The sequence below is a fragment of the Amblyomma mixtum genome, chromosome 6 (assembly GCF_055824585.1).
Source record: "Amblyomma mixtum isolate Tamu chromosome 6, ASM5582458v1, whole genome shotgun sequence".
Taxonomy (NCBI): domain Eukaryota; kingdom Metazoa; phylum Arthropoda; class Arachnida; order Ixodida; family Ixodidae; genus Amblyomma; species Amblyomma mixtum.
Window position 1 is genome coordinate 149,847,242 of NC_143017.1, and position 17,187 is coordinate 149,864,428.

Here is a 17,187-nt window from a genome sequence, read left to right on the forward strand (position 1 = left end):
GCCTAGCTCGCTGTTTGCAGTCTGTGGTCGCTTTTCGAATGCCCCGCTACTACTGGCGAAGATGGGCCACACCTCCTCACCTCGGCTTCGCCGCATCATGTGCGCTGTGCCGGTCTCTTACGTGCGTGCGTGTATGTATAGCTGTGCGTGCGTGCGCCTCTGCGTTCTTTCTGTCGTGCTACTTGTGCCCTCGGCGGTGCAGCATTCTTCGATGGATCTCCGTTTAAAAAATACCCTCGGCACGGAGCTTGATAGGCATGCCGTGCTTGCTAGCCTGCCTTCCTGGCTTTTTCTCTCTCCTCCTTTCTTTTGCTGAATGTTTCCTTTCCCTCTCTGGTTGCGATGTAGTTTGTTCCTTGTTTTTATTGTTTTCTCGTTTTGTTATCTAATCTGCATGTTCCACTTCTTCCTTTTGAGTCTCGCATCGAAGAGAAGTGCGGAAATAAGCGCGGCCAAGGGTTATTTGTAGACTGTCGAGCGTATTTACTGGTGAGGCTGGCGTGAAGCTTGGCCTTTGATCTGCTTAGTGTTCAGCGCACGGTGCTTAGCGGCTACGCGTGGCGGTGGCAATTTCTCGACAGGTTTAGACTTGCCGCTTCGTTAATTATCGGACTGCTACCGTGTTTCTGCAGTTACGCTAACGTTGGAAGAAGAAGCGGGGATAATCGGGGGACGTGAGACTCTGCACTTTTTCCTACTATTCTCTAAAACCGCATGAGCCTTAGGCTGGTTTGCGGGGGCATAAAAAGAATTGTGTCATTGTAGGTGCGACTCTCGCTCACGTGCTTAGCTAACCCCGTGAGGAAACGTTGAGCGTAAAGTGCGCGTACCTGCTGTCGTTTCCTCTTAAGTGTATGTACCCACCTTTTCGCCCACAACGCTCGGGGCAGTGCTAATTTCGAACAGCGTGCAGGATAGACGTCATACCTAAGCGATTAAGTACCCCGTATCCCCAGTGGTGATTGGTACAGCGATCCTATTGCAGAGCTCGGACGGACGGAGGCGGGCACCGTGTCATGTGCATGCTTACGTCATGCTGCGCTGTCAGCTAGCGAGCATCCTTATTGGCAATTGCTGCTGCTGCTGCTGCTTCCTTGGCTTGCTGGCTTAATAGTCCTTGCTGGCTTAATAGGCATGCGCGATTGAAGGATGAAACCTCCCTGCGGAGCCCTGCACCGAAGCACGACACTTCTGCCCTGCACTGCACGATTGTGCGCCTGTACCGCGCCCCGGCAGTGGTGGTGGCACCCCCGGCTCGGCAGTGCGCGCTCTCGGGTTGCGCACCGGCGGCGGCCGGGCCTCGCCAGTGTGCTCTGTGACGACGACGACGCGCGGCGTGGTCCGAGGCGAAGGGCCGAAAGGGACGCAAAGAGACTCTCGCTCCTCTCCCAGGGCTCGATGCGGCCTTGGCGAGAGAGGGGACGGACCTGTGTCTTTGCGCACGGATGGCTTCGTTCCAGTGCTGCATTTACAAGGTGACGTAGCGAAGGCTGTAAATGCATTATCTGGAATGCAAGGCGTCCGCGCCCGCTCGCCTGTACATATCTGCCTGCCTCATCCCCTCCTTCGAACAAACAAACAAAAAAGAAACACTACTACTTCGACGTGCAACTTCGAGTGCGAGTTCCTCGACGTCGGGTGCGATTACCTCCTTGTGTGCGCGCGGCTGGAAGATCGGGCGACGTGGTCGCCTCCTTCGTGTCTGCCGTGCGCGTGGATCGTGGAGAAGTGGGCTCTCGGTCCCAGTTCTTTATTTTTTCTTGGTGCGCGTTTTGGTAGGTGCTATCTCGCCCGTCCCTCGATGACCGTCGGGGTCTGGACGCGGCTTCTGGCAATAAAGCTGGTGGTTTTTTTCGCTGGGAATCCGGTTTTTGTTTCTTGATTTGTTTTTCTTTGGCCGCGCTGCCTCTGAATCTGCTGCTCGTGCCCTCGGGTGTCACAGAGCTCAGGCTTAGAACCGATGCGCCGCCCAAATGGCGTGCGCTGTGTGGCTGTTTACAGGCGTCAACTACAAGGCAAATGTTTGGCAGGAGTGTCGTGCCTATTCTCTCTTTTGAGGACACAGTTGTCTGCCGTCAATTCTAACCATGGGGAAGGCCGAGTGGGGAAGCTGACTGTAATTACAATGCAACGGTTGGAAGTTGTAAATCACGATCATTGTTTTCGTGTCCATAACTGTGGACGCAATGTTGGCGAAAGTATTGTCTAAGAGGCAGCAGCAACTGACGGCTAGTCTATGATAGCTGTGTTAGACGTCAGTTTCTTTGAGTATATGTCCCTGGATAAGGTGTAAATGTCTATTTTCTTCAGCACTTTCCTGTGGCAGGTGTGCTTGGTGCGTTAGATATCTTGTAAGCACTGAAACTTAGTTGTGATTGGCTCACTACAGTTATATCCGCAGTTTTAAGTGAACTTTCGTGAGGAAGGCTTACCTAAGGAAGTAAGAATTTTCTTGGATGTAATTTCGTTTAAGGACCTTTTGAGGAAAGATGCTTCCGAGATAACACAAGTTGAGTGCGTCGAGCAGGTATGATAAAACGGAGCGCATGCAGGCTTGCAACAGAGCTGACGCTTAGTTAGCTGCGAATACGGCATCATTCCGCGTTGCACATCTAGCTTCGTTAGTATTTCGAGGAAACAAAAAAAAAAAAAGAAAACTTGTACCGTTTACTGGCTACGGTGAAACACTTGCCACAGGTCGCTGCTTAGAACTTGGCAGGAGCAGTTTTTCCAGGTAAGTAGCTAGAGATGAATGCAAAATTTGCGGATTACTGAGCATTCGCTGCTTACATATATGCTGGCTGGTCGGGCGGTAGTGATTCTGCTTGCATGCTGGGAATTTCGATTAGCTGCAGCGGTTCACTGCGAAATATCGCTCCGTGTTTAGGGCACTTTCCGGGCTTTCTGTATCCCCCGAACCTTAATTTTCTATATTTTTTTTAACCGATCTACTCGTGTAACATGCTATCTAATGTTGAACTCGATCCTTGAAGTGGAAAATTATGGCATTCCTGTGTGTAAAATAAAAAGGGACCTCTCATGTGCTATAGGTGGCATTCTCTGTCGACACATGCATACCACAGTGGGCGCTTCGTTCTGTCGTGGCAGGCATTTTCAAACCGGAAGTAGAGAAGCGGCGAGCGGAAGTAGAGTAATGTGGAGGAAATAGGGCTTGCGTTGCTGCTCGTTGCGTCTGTTGTCCTGCCACTTAGACATCCTCTGGAAGTCTATTTTTACGCAATACGCAAAACGACGAGAATAGACTGCGCTCATGCTTGCGCCAAGAGTTCCTGTCACCCAGTTAGTGACGAAAAATTCGAGGTGGCCGTAACGACGGTAGTGAAGGATAACCGCATCTAGCCAGAACGCTTAGCAGCAGTGGAATCTTCCTGAATCTGCAATGCCTTTTATGCAGCGTTCCTCCTAGAAAGGGAAATCGTTGGATTTGCCGTAGCGGTAGCATTGGTCGCTTCGATGAGTAAAATGCTATAAATAAGCACCGTAATCGCCTCACTGAACTTGGCTGGTGCCTGAACTATCTCGGGACCGAAAAACAGTGGAGGGAAATTAGGAGACGGAGCAGGAGAGATAATAGGGCAAGGTAGAAAGAATTGAGGGAGAAATGAGGAGTTGAGACTACGCGCTATTAGGGGCATGACGCACACTTTCTGTTGAGGCTAGCCTACGCAGAGAACTAATTTCACGTTGAACGAGCTCGGAAGTACGACGCTTTAAATTCAGCCGTGGTCTAGCTGCACGAGCTTAAAGGGACGCCTTTGAGGCGACTCTGGCGGTTTACAGTTGTCTTGCGCCTGTGAGGTGATCTGGGCGATGTGCTACTAATAATTGAGGGGAACTGAATATGAATCAAGGTTCGAGCGGCGTGTGTCTGGCTGGCTGATGCAAAGGCAGGTTCTTGGTGAGGGGACTCGGTCGCACATTCTGTCTGTTGATGTGGCAAGCACTGATGAATTGAAAGCCAATATGGGGTGTGGACCGGAGCTCCCTACAGGGCATCGGGGCTCCCCCCTTACTGTGCGCTCTTTTGGGCACAACCTTGCTTTCTATTCCATGTTCTTCTCTATCAGATTGTATATTGCCCAGGGGAGCGAAGGTGGTAGCTTTGCAGTGCTCCTTTTTTACTGTCAAGACCAAGGACAGTATATAGAGATGTGGTGAAGTAAACGTGGGAAAAAACGATCTTTAATATGTAGCTGGCTATACAGCGTCAGGTCTTGCATTTGACGCATTTGTTGCGTAGCTTGTTCCGAACTGTGTCGTTGGCCTCAACGAGAAACTTAAGGCTCCGTTATAAAACTTCTTCGCCGCCATTTTTATTCATTTTATAACACACAAACGCACGCACACACCTTCCCTTGCCCTTCTCTGCCTCTTCTTTCTAGGGACTTGCAAAGCCTTCTTTCACTTCGGCAGTTTTCACACACTGCTCACAGACTACTGTTCACTAAAGAGTTTCCTGTCTCTCTCGCCACTGTGCTATTCTACGACAAGCTCTGCTCGGCCTATAGTTGAAAGACGCCGGCGTCACCGCTTGCAGCGTGCTTCTCTCGTCAGCAGCGCGACTGGGAAAGGTGGGTGTCGGGCTACGAGGGAGGTTTCTAGCGCCATTCGATCCTCGGCTGGACGGCTGGGAAATGTCTCGCCACAGGCAGCTGCGCGACGAAAGCCGAGGCTCGCCGTTGAACGGTTCCGAGCGCGGTGCCGCACGTAATGCGATCGAGCCTCATCCGTCCGGTCGCAGGGGAAGAACCCGTACGGCTAGCGACGCGCTACGATGGGTCGCTGGCCAGGCGGGTTGCCGGTAGCGCTGAACCTGCAACATGCAGAAGCCACGCGTTACGCTTTCACTGCCGACAGCAGACGAATCGGTCCCCGGCCGGGACACACTAAACACGAAAACGCCCATGTGGGAGTAGAAAGGGAGTGAAGCTGTCTTTTCGCGCACGTGGGACAACTCACTTCCTTTTTACTCGTTTCTTTTCAGAGTGTAGGGGTTGAGGAAAAGCGCGACAGCGAATGCAGATCTTTGATGAGGAAGGATGATGTAATTGCCGCACTTTTGGCCGACACCTGGTGAACGAAAGTTTGTTTTGAGGAAAAGAAAGGCGCATCAACTGTCTCTCTACTCTGTGTACTGAACTGCGCCTTTAGGGAAGGGATGGAGGGGATGAAAGAAGGAAGAGAGTAAGAGGGCGCCGTAGCCGTGACATGGGGTAAGGGACGAAGGAGGGAGTGAAAGGAGTCGAAGAGGAAGAGGCACCATAGTGGCTGGCTCCAGATTAATTTCTACCACCTGTAGGGCTCTTCAGTGCGCGCTGGACATCGCACAGCAGACGGTCGGTTTTGCGTCTCTCGCTTCCATCGAAATGCGGCCGGCGTCGCTTGGATTCTATCCCGCAACCTTGGGTTGAGCAGAGAAAGAAGAAGGGTCATCCGCATATTCTCGCTCCGGCTGCACGCTTAGCCTTACGACGAGGTGGAGATTGCGAAGGGAGAGAAGGTGCGTGCATTCGTGCAGTGCCTAATGTGCGAAGAAACGACTACATACCTATTTTATCTTCCATTTGTCAGTCATCGAGCTTGTGTGAAGACAGCATTCGGCCGCTTTCACGTCCTCTAACGGATGCCAGTATTCTGGGACCGTGGGATCGTCAGCTGTAGGAGCGCCGTCGAGGGGCTCCGCAAATGTCTAGGAGCCCAAGTCTGTAGACTGTGAGCGTCTTTTCTTTTTAACTGACCGAATGAGAACATGGACACGTTCCGTGCTGTGAACTAAACTGATCTTCCATTTTGTAATGCTTAATTTCTGCTACCGTCATCCCCCTCTCACCACGTGCATAGGTAGCCAGTCGGGCATTGTTGGAGTGCAACCTCACTGTCTTCTTTTTCTTCTGTTCTCTCTCACCGAGTGATACGCAGAGCAAACGCTCTTCTACAAACAAGATGTCAAGACGCGTTAAAACGCGCTAGGCTGTCGTCAGTGCATTCTTTCGCAATTAAGGTGAGGTATGCTCATCTTTTGTTTTCCGCAAGGAGGCTGAGCTAGTGGACATCTGGTGCAACACTGCGTTAGGAATATGTCGCCATTGTGCTGGGGGTCCGCTGCAGTTTGGTGGTCAGGCAATCGTTCCGGTAAAAACCTGTGGACGGTCGGTTCGAACGAAATTAACCTACACAGCTCTCATAGCTACAACGGTATCGAAGAGCCGGAAACGGCAATAATCCGTTGGTGGTATATACCTGCTGGTAAAATGGGCTATGGACACATTTCCCTCCGTATCTGGCGTATAATTTCTCCCAGCTGTCGTGGAGTGAATACGTATGCGTTAGTCATCCACATGTCTACTACGAAGCCGTGTAGCCGAAAGGACACGAGCCTAACGTCAAGAAACCCATTGGAAGCAGTGCAGCCTGATGCAATATTCAGCATCGCGTTTCTCTCACGCTCGACAGCAGTTACGTGTTTTCATCGACATTCCAGCGTTTATACCGTTATTGTGTGAAGCTGCAGTGAGAGGGCACGGTGCGTATAGGTATTCACAGCGAAGGCGTGCAGCTCGCGCCACTGCTGTCTGTGCGCGCAAACACCGCTTTCTTTCTCTCTGTCTGGCTGTCACCCATCTATTCTTGGCGCATTAGCAAGAGCGTGCGCTGCTAAAGCGCCCACTCGCCGCGGTGTCTCAGTGACCGTGGCGTTCGGCTGCTGCTGCGCCCACCGCTCAGCACCGCGTTCGCTGGTGGGATCTCGGCCGTGGCGGCCGCATTTCTGTGGAGGCAAAGAAGGAAGGGGTGAAAAAAAAAAGAAAAAGTAAAGGAGGAGAACGATGAAAGAAAGAAGAGGAGGACCGAAGGCAAGTAGAGAGATGAGAGGAAAAAGAAGGAAGGAAAGAAGGAAAAGCAATAAAGCTTCCCGGTGGCCTGCTTGCGAACTAAAGCAAGTACAGATCCTGGCAGCAGTGACGTGGCAACGTAACACTACGCGTACTGGAGGCTCCTGAAGGCTCCGGTGCCATGTTGCGGTGCCGGAATAGCGGCCTGTGGCCGCTGTATTTGTATGTTCGGTGTTCCTAATGTTCTGTATAGCATGATTTTTCTTTTTTTATTAGGATCGCATTTATTTTATCGCTTCTGGTTTTGGAGGAAGGTTCACTACCGCTGAATCCCGCCTTAACGCGCATTTCAGAATCTTTATTACCCCTGAGGGTAGTAGCTCCAGTGTGCACAACCTTCTAAACGAAAACCCATGCCCTCTACTGGCCGCAGTCGGTGGTTGTGCCTTCCCGGCGACACGCTGAAGCGTGAGACGTGTTCCCCCGTTCCGGTGTGTATACGGGCTCGGCGAGGTGGTGACGGGGATGCGTCGGTGCTGTCGCTCGGGATTCCTGGGCGTCCCTTCTCGCGCGTCCCACTTGGCCGGCTATCATCGGTTATTTCCGACGAGCAGAGCTGCAGGCCCTGTCTGTGGGCTGCGGCGTCAGCGAAGGCGTCCGCGAGCTGCCGAGCCGAGTGCCGCTGTCGACAGCGCTTCGGGGAGCCGCGGCCCACGGAACCTCCTCTGCCTCTTCAGAATCCTCGCTCGTTTCTCTCTTTTCTCTGTTCAACCGTGGCGACGAGTGAGGCGCGCTATACCAACGTCGAGCTCTTCCTGGGGCCGCCTCTGCTAAGCAGGCGCGGCAGCGTTGGTGGTGGAGAGACAAATCGGTGACCGTCCCGAACCAAAAACGTGGGGCAGCCACAAGCTATTAGATAGTATTATTCTTCGATCTGTTTCGTTCTCTGACTCGTGTAGTTAACTGACCGATGATTTTGGGGCTGGAAACCGCCATTGAAAGCCCTCGCGTTGTTGGCAGCGGCCTACGACTGAAACCTAGTTCTGTGAAGGAGTCGCGTTGTGATTGGAAGTGAGGTAGAATACTTATCTTTATACTGGCTCCTCCTGCGATAAACACTGCAGTTTGATGGTGGACATTGAGCTGCGCCGGTTTGGGACCCGGGATGAAAAGTTGGCAACCCTTATCCGTGGCGTAGGACTCCTCATCACCGATATGCTGATTCTGTTTGCTGTGAGTGTTTTGCTACTCGCTTGTGCTTAGGTCGGGGCTGTCCTCCTGTTGATATGATGCAGAAGAGGAAGTCGTACACACGGCAGTCGCTTGCGTATTGGTGAGATGTGAGATTTACTTGCTGCTGGCTGTCGAGAAGAGAACTTTTTGCCAGACTGCATGGAAGACTCGTTTGCACAAGCAGCCGCGGCGCTTTACTCTGCGCATGAATGGGAGGTTATGTGTGATCGGATTCACGGGACGGTTAAATTGCGTTGAGCCTAAGGAGGCCGTTTTGAAAGTGTTAAGCGGGCTTCACAGCTATACTGTGGTGGCTCCAAGCAATGGCTGAACAACCAGTTTTACTGCATCAAATGCACGCGCAGTTCCCGCATTTTGTGACGTATAGAAGCACGCGCCGTTCCTGCGATGACACCACGCGCAGCTGCCAAGCACGCTGAGCACTGTCAGCCTGCGCCGCCATTTGTTGACTGACTTGCAACGTGGCAAAGCCAGCTTTGGAACTTTGGGGTCTTCTATATCTCTTTTTGTGTATCTGTAGGCTCTGTATCTGTCACCGCCCAGAAAATGAAGTGAAGGTCATATGGAGTGACCCCGTCTTCGTGAACCAGCCGGAAGCGTCGTTATAAAGCCATTTAGGAAGCCAGAGGGGGGAAGCTGTCTTTCTTTCAGTTTGCCCTGTTAGTTTCTTTTATGCGAGGAATCGATGTCTGTTCGACGAATGTGGAGAGCCCCATGGTCCAGTATAGATACTCAGTATACTGTGGAGAAGCTGAGAGGTATTAAGGAACTTACTGGTGGTTTGTTTGTAATACAGTAAAACGGGAAGGAAAAAAAAAATGTTGCTAGCAGTGGCATCTGCTATCGAAGCCTGAAGCACCTAAGCTGCGGATAGCTTAAATACAAGGGGAAGGGAGAAAACAGCTAAACCGTGTCCTTGGCCCGCAGCAATTCTCCCGCGTGGTAACTGTTCAAATAAAGATGTTAGTAGAGAAGTAAAAGGAACGACAAAGAAGGCCGACATCTTCGTTAACGGGACATTTATTCAAGTTCAGCCGCCCGGTACTGATGCGGGCGGATGGAGTGGGCGTCTCCTCGCTCGTTCACGTTTCTCAGACGATTGATTAGCGTGGCGGCGTCCGAATTTTATGTTTTTTTTTGCCGCACTCCCGTGCCACGGAAACCGTTGTATTGCTGTGTCTGCGCACGTGCTATCCTCGCTGGGCTCCCATATTTAGTGTACCGCATCCTCACCCGCGGTGCTCTAGAAATGATCTGAAACAAGAATTACGTGGTCCTTCGATACTTTGAAGGACCTCGCTGCCACTTACACTCTGAACGTTGACACCCTTACATGGGTATAAAAAGAGAGTAAGCTCTATCGAACTCCCTTTTATAAAAGGGAGTGAGCCAGAGGACAGATTACTCCCTTTTTAATCCTTTTTGTTTAGAGTGTACAGTGCAGCGAAGGCGAATGGCATTCCTCAAAATACTTACGATTCCGCCCACTAGCTGCCCGCCAGTAACGGACATAAATTGGAGTGGGTTTTAGCGAAATATTGCCCAGCGCCAGTAATGGACAGTGAAAGGCGCTCGTACACGTTTCGTTGCTCGAGCCGCTGCCCTTGAGTATAAACCATCCGGCTGGACGAGCTTCTTGGGCTGCCACGCCGAACAGTGCAGCTCGGTGGCAAGGAATGAGACCATCCCGTCGAGAGCGGCCGCTCTTATTGGTGGCGTGCCGACGTGTCGACCCTCTCCCGAGATTGCGTAGAGCCGCGGCCCTCGGACCTATTGTTCGTCGGCCTCCCCACAGCACTTCGCTGCCGACGGCGCGGTCCATCCGACTGCCCTGGCCTCGGGCCAGCGGGCGCGCGCGGCCTGCGACGGAAGGACGACTCGATTTGCTTCAGTTCGCGTCTTGGTGCCTCGCTGCCATTTGCGTGCGCCGCACACTGGCCCGAACGCTACCCCCCTCCCCGCTTTTCCAACATCTAGCCATAGCAGGGGGAGACCATCTTGAGAGTCCCGTGTACGGGAGAAGCGTTCTTTAAAAAGATGCTGCCCCTTAAAAAGTGGGCCGCCGACGTCACAGCTAAGTGCTGCTCGTGTGTTTTAACGATGTTGTGCGCGAACGATAGCGTGGCGCGCTTATGCGAATGGCGAACGGGTCCGCTGTTAGCCTCACTCGCTGGCGAGGCTTGCTTTTTTTGTGGAGGAAATAGAAGCAGTCCCAGTCGGGTAAGGGAGCGCGGAAAGCGTACATCTGTAACGGGAGATGGCTTTGCGAGCTGGTCTTTGATGGCCGTGTGAAAGCAGGATGTAGTGGTTTGTGAGGAGTATTGCGAAGGACGATGGTGGCTAGAAGCCCGGGCGGAATCGTGCAGAAGGCCGCGCAAGCTCTTTGTTAGTCCTCGCTTTCGGGAGCGTACGTCGGAGTTAGAAAGCTGGTAAATAGCGGCGCTTCACAATTAGGGCCACGATGGTTTTATTAAACGTAGCACGACTTTTCCGTCCATATATATAGCCGTTGTGTTTGTCTGAACGCTGCAACTTCACACCTCTGGGTCATTGTCTCCTTTCACCGGTGTGACTGAGCGTGGTTGCTATGCTACAATATATACGTATACATACACACAAACTGCCCACTGTAACAGTTCAATTGATGGTCGGTCGCGAGAAGTTTCTCGCGGAGAGCAACCTGGGTCTCACAAGCCCACCGGTGGCAGCACCTGCCCTCGCGGTGACCATCGGAGGCTGACCAATTCCGCGTATATGGATATTTACCCATTACCGCTATACGAACAGCTGCCATCATTGAACACCGTAACCGAAGTGAAAACCGAAGTGCTAGCGCAGCTAATTGGCATTGGGCCTAACTACACAAACCCATTGTCATTTTTTTTTTACGATATGCACATTAAAATATATGCCCTGTCCGGGTAGCTCGAAGCAGCACGAGAGTATTAAAAGAAGTGGCAGCGTTTTAGAATGAAAGCGTATGTTCTCTTAGAAGCGGCTTCGTCGCTGCAATGCAATATTTTATACTAGACAGCTACGTTAACGAAAACAGGCTGTTGGATGCGACATTCCTGAGCCTGTTTGCACCATTTTAATTCGCGTAGAGGGCATTGGCCTATGCAGGCACAAACATATTTCAAAGATAGCGCGCTTGCTCAATGCGGCCGCGTTGCTGAAACACATCTCGAGTTCGTGCCCTGACCCTTGCGGCGTTTTTTTTTTATTGTACGTGTTGCTGCGCAGTGAGAGAGAGAAACCCTGTAATGAAAAACAGGGAATTAAGCTGGCGTTTTAAAATTGGCTGACATGCTGCTTTGCGTGGGGAAGGGAATTGGGGAAGTTACTACCGGTCTTTGACTTTTGCCGCGCGGAGAATAAAACAAGGAAAAAAAATGGCGTCAGCGCTCATTGTCACCCTGATGCCGAGTGTAAACATTGCTGACGTTTTTGTCCGTGGCAAATAAAGTGATTTGATTCGGTGAATCTTCGTTGAGCTGGCTTTAAGTGACGCGGCAAAGGATTGGCTCTCTCCGTGTGGTTAAGCGGCTATGTAGCGTGAAATGGTGTCCGTACCTGAAAGGCTAGTTTTGAAAACGCTGCTGGTTGTTATTCAGCAGCTATTGCTCTACGCTACCCTAGAATGAACTTTATAAGTTTGCTATGTGGACGCTCAGGCGCACTTGCTTCTCTAAGCATCATTCGGAACCTGATACGGTAAGTCTGTCGGTCTAGAAACGTCAATTTGTGTTGCTTTTGGCTTTTTAGGGCCGCCTTATTTGAATGTTAAGATGCCTAGCATTAATTTTTTTTTTTTCATTTTTGTTGGGAGGACAGCTTTACGTCAGCCGCGACTGGTTGTTCTGCAAGGAGGTCTGGCATGCGACTAGTCATCGTCTCATTAGAGAAGGGAGTTAACTTGAAAGCTCACTGTGAACGTCTGTCGATTTTGTTGGTAGAACTTTCAAAACGGCGTCCAGGTATAATGCGTTCGGTGCATAACACCACTTCTCTTACCTTTGTGGCAGATTCAATATGTGCAGTTTGTAGGGGCCCAAGCCAGTCCCTCTCCCCGCACTCTGTGCGTGTCGTTCATGTTTCACTATTTGCAATCAGTTTAAATAAGCTGAGGTAAGCCAGGACGCTTATTAGCACTGTTTGCACACGCGATCATACGAGGTGATGCGACAATCTGTTTTACCAGTATCGGTTCCACATTTCGCTTTTTCAGTGATCGCCTTCCTGAAGCTTCTGTAGCATTGAAGTGGGTGGCGTCTTCTGTACGGGGAGGGCAAACGCGGGCGGGTAGTGGGTGGAGGTGGGTTGTTTGATGGTAGATACTGGAGGGTGCAGTTGGGTGGAAGCGAAGGTGGTTGGGTAGCGAGCGGAGGCCTTTGCGAATTTGCGAAGGTGTGTCTAGTAATGCTAACGCATTTAAAACACCATCTTGCGGCCTTTCCGTTTCAGATTGGATGTTGCTGCTTTATGCGTGTTCGACCGTAAACTGAGTCTTCACGGTATGGCGTCCTGAAATACTCGGAACAGCTGGACATTGAAACGACTGATTTCCTTGTACACAGAGGAGCGGGTGAATAATAGAATAGTGCTTGTACCTGACGGTTCTTCCGCGAATTATTAGCCCTCGTTTTTTTTGTCCATTAGAGCTTCCTGGGTTCCCTTAGATTCCATTAAACATTTGTAGCTCAAAATAAATTCCCCGTGTCAGATTGTTGAAACGTAAGACTCGCGATGCTTGAAAAACGTTTCGTGCGGTTGGTCTCGGCAGTGTGTCACTTTTTGCCGCAGTTTTCCCACTTGACCGGAACGAAACACTCAGCTAACCTAATTCAGCGAAAGGCTGCATGCACTTGAGTGAAACGACTGTCGCCGCTCGCCAAAGACGTTTACTTGCACGTTATGTTCAGGCTTGAGTGACGAATGCGCAGCACACAGGCGCAACACGTGTCTCCGTCATGACTCAGTGCGAGTGAAACCTGTTGCGTCAATGGAGAGCGAGAGGAAGCAGGGGGCTTTGAACCCTAGGGTTTTTCCCCCGCGGATGCTGCGCACATATAACTTCATCCGGTGACTCACTGCGACCGCCTTTTGAATCACCCGGCCCTTGCTTGAGCGCTGACGCGCTCCTTGGAGGAAGTACGTGTCACAATTGCGTGATGCGAGATGGATGGATACACCGTAGGTTAGCATTGCAAGAGTCTGATGCCGAAAGAACTGCAAGGGGAACGGTGAATGCGTGCCAGCGTTTGGTTACGTAGGAGGTGGCGTCTAAGTTGGCGTGTAGACTGCAGAGATGACAGAAATGCTGCGGTGTTTCGGAGAAGTGAAAACTAAATTGAAAGAGCAGTGGAGCGAGGCAGCGGCTAGCAAGTGTCGTCCATGTCGGCAGGTCGCAGGCCGTGCGATTTGCTTGTCTGTTTGTAGAGACTAGAAAAGAACACAACATGCGGTGAAGTACGATGAATGCAGGAACAGACAGAGCTCTATAGTCGGATATAACTAAAAAATAAAGCGGCAAATACTCCTCTGAAGATACCTTTTACGTTGACCCGTTGTCAGGATGGCCCGATCATTCGATTTGCGCCTGTTAGTGTAGCATCATATGTGGCTGGCATGTGCAAAGCGACTGCGGGGGCCGTCATGACAAAAGAGGTCGATGTCACTGGTCGGAGAGGCTCCCTTGAGGGACTTCTGCCTCTTCTTTTTGGTGTTATTTCCGACGGCTTTGTGTTGCTTTCCTTTTGCTAGTCCAGACATAGTCTTTATAGTGAAACGAAGGCTCCCCGCTTCCACTACGTGTCTTATTGAAAAAGATGATGGAAGCTTGTCGAATAACTTAGCGTGGCAGCAAATGAACTTTCGTGCACCATATTTCACGCAGCCTTAGTTGATCACGCAGCCTTAGTTGATCGACCTCTAAACTTTGGCAGAAGTCAAAGTTTAGGGGTCGAAGGAAGTGAGAAATCAGCACACTGTCGAAGAATCATGGATGCACTTTTTTTTTTTTTTCACCCTGGAATGCGTCTTCACATTTCACTTTCGAGCTAAGTGGTGAAGCGTGCTTGCCGTTGCGTGATCACGCTCCTGTGCTAGCATTATTAAAAAATGGCTTTCTCGGGCAAAGAGCGACTGAATATCCGTGCAGGGTGTTTTGATAAGTGGGCATACTGTGTTTTTGTCTGTTTTCTTGGGTGGCTTTAATTGACTTACGTTCATACGATTCTACATGAGCAATCGGAAAGGGCAACTGAATACGTTTTAGATTCAACGAACTTCAAGAGGTCGAAAGCGACAAACTTGAAGGCAAGGCATACGAAGTATTTTTGTACTAGTGTTCGCAATTTTTGCGCTGGTGCTTGGCGCAGTCGCAGGTAAACCCGTGACGGCTGTCGGGCTTCTCCACAGCGCACAACACCGGGTGCTGGTGCACGATGACGTCATCTATGGCAGCGGTGAATTTACAGGGCAGAAACGCTTGCTTTTAACGAAAAAAAAAAAAAAGCCAACGCCATTGAAAGCAAAGCTCAAGGGGCTTTTAGCGGCATCCGACGGTGCACAGCAGGGTGCAGGTGAAGCCTTCTCAAACGTATGCGCTACTTAGAAAACACAAGACAAAATCACATGCGACGTAAGCGCTTGTATTGTGTGTCACCTTGTCCCCTTGTTTGGGAAGATGGCAAACTATCTGGACTGTGTTTTAGCACTGTAGGTGAAAGCTGCGGAAATGTGAAATCTCGCCATCCGTTACGTCATCACCGAGCTTCACCGCACTGCGCCGACGCTATGAGCAGAAGCCTAAGTTTTAATCGGCGATTACTTCACGATTTTAAAATGCTAGGGAAAAATAAACTTCCCATGCTTTGCCTCCAGATTTCGTATATTGAAATCCTTCAATCTAGTGGAATTCTCAAAAGCCAGTTCAGCTTCCCTTTAAAGGGTGGGCGCACTGTTTGTATTTTTTTTTGTGTGTGTGGGTGTGTGTGTGTGGGGGGGGGGGGGGGGGGAGGGTAATGCCTCAAAGCGACTCTAGCTATGAGGGACGCCCTAGTGGAGGGTTGCGGATAATTTCGACCACCTGGGGTTCTTTAACGTGCACTGGCATCGCACAGCACGCGGTCGGTGCTTTAGGATGTGTGCCTATCCGAGTAAGCCTGTGTTTCTCGCTTGTCGGCCCCCGGTTTCGAAAAGAATTGCGTTTTTGTTTACCTGCGACTGTCTCGATCCTCACTGTGCCCACGAGGAGCTCGTTGGTCTGGGCACAGCGCTCTCTCGGGACGGCGAGCGGGATGTCGCACGGCGTACTCGTGACGTGGCGGCTCGTTCCCGGCATGACTCACCATCCGCCGCACTGCAGGCACTGCGCGCTGTACTGCGCGAGCAGCGTTGAAGCGGCCAGGTCTCTCCTCGCTTGTGCGGTCGCGGCGACCCTGAGAAACGCGAGGCCTGCGTTCCTTCTCCGCTTTTTTGTTTGTTTTGTTTTTTCCCACCCATTCTTCGCCTTTCCGTTTCGTTCTCGCGCTTAGCGGAGAAGCAGCTGGGCCGCGCGCGCAGGGCCCATGGCGCCCTCTGGTGACGGCTCGCGACACCGCGGCGGCTCACGCGGTTTCGATCGGGACTCCGTCAGCGCTGCGCCGTGGCCGCCGCGTTCGCGCCGCTCGCGCTCGCGCGCTGCGTAGATTGCGGGGCCCCGGTGGCCGCCGCAGCAGCAGCGGCGGACGGGAGGAGACCAGCTGGCGGGTCGCGGCTTCCTCTGTGCCGGGCTGGTCCCGGGACGCGGCGGCCCTGACAGCTCGACCGCGGGCGCCCCGAGGGACGACCTCGGCGTCGGGGGCCTCGTCCCGGATCCCCGCACGTCGTGCGCGATGCACGCCGCGCTGCGACCCCCCCTCTCTGCGCCGGACGACCGCTGGTGCGTAGTTTGTGTCCCGGGGTACCGCCTTCGCTTTCCCCGCACCCGTCGTGGACCAGGCCTGGGCGGACCGCGGTCCTCCCCGGTGTCCGGCGTCCTCAGTTGGGACGTCCTGGCCTCGAGCTGCGCCGCTGTCATCGGCGCCGGCGGCTCTGCTCTGCGCCCTCAGGTAGGCGAGACTCACCCGCGCCCTCCTCCGCTCGCGCCAGTTCCAGATGGACCGCTGCCATGGCGGTGACGTAGTCTGTCCGCTACGGGACCGCGGCCTTGGCACTGACACTGCGGCCGAGGGTCGTCCGTCGGCGCTGCCGTGTCACATTGGCTCCCCCCTCGCCCTCGGCGCGCGAGTGACCGCTGCCTCGCCGAGGGTCGCGGTCGGAAAGGGCTCCGGGAATATGGAAGGTCGCGAGCGAACGAGCGCGCGCGCCGCCTTCTCTGCGCGCGACCCGAAGTGCCGCCATTTAAGCCCGTCACGGCAGCCGCTGCAGTTGGGGCGAGGCAACCTGTGGATTTTTCGAGGCCTCCGAGTGCGTTTCCGACAGCTGTCATTCGCGCTGCGGCTCGCCGCACCCCCGTTTTATTTGTATTTCCCTCTGTTTCGTCAGTGCCTCGGCCCGGCTTAGCGCCTCTAATGTGCCACGGCCTTTCTTTCTTATACATATATTTTTCTGCTCACGGTGCTGTCGGTACGAAGTGACCAGTTCCCGGTCTGTATTGATCATCCTATTTTACACTGTGACAGTCAGTAGAAAAGAACGGAAGATGTATATAAAAAAATAATTAAATTGAGTCGGGCTCCGCAGCGCCGCTTATTTCCGACTGCAGAAATTTCCGGAAACGCGTCTCGCTTCGCGCCCGCAGCCGCGGCTTTCGTGTGGATAGAAAGGAAGTCCAGTCGTGACGTCAAAGCGGATATGGCATCGAAGGCAACAGCTGGCTGAGTAAACATCAGCTTTGTAGCTTCGAGAAGAAGATTAAGACACTGTCTCCGTCGTTTATTCCGGGCTTAGAGGCTACTTGTCCGCAGAATCGTCACTTCCAACCGGTAGTCCCTGGGGTTGGCACATTGTTAGCTTCTTTTTGTGCTCGTAGATACCCCCGATGCCCGGCTTTTCTTGAATTTCTCTCGCACCGGATATTCCGCGTCCACCCATGTTC

At 52.3% G+C, this 17,187-nt stretch overlaps 1 protein-coding gene and 1 long non-coding RNA gene across 2 annotated transcripts in view; one reads left to right on the plus strand and one right to left on the minus strand.

Annotated features, from left to right (window-relative positions):
- Positions 1–17,187, plus strand: part of Polr2H (DNA-directed RNA polymerases I, II, and III subunit Rpb8) — a 136,942-nt gene that overhangs the window by 107,117 nt on the left and 12,638 nt on the right. The gene's annotated exons all lie outside the window — the stretch shown is intronic.
- On the minus strand, positions 4,763–15,522 carry LOC149340745 (uncharacterized). The gene is made up of 2 exons (XR_016283645.1): positions 15,327–15,522; positions 4,763–4,834 (listed from the first exon to the last, which is right to left on the minus strand). It is a non-coding gene; the product is annotated as an uncharacterized LOC149340745 (long non-coding RNA).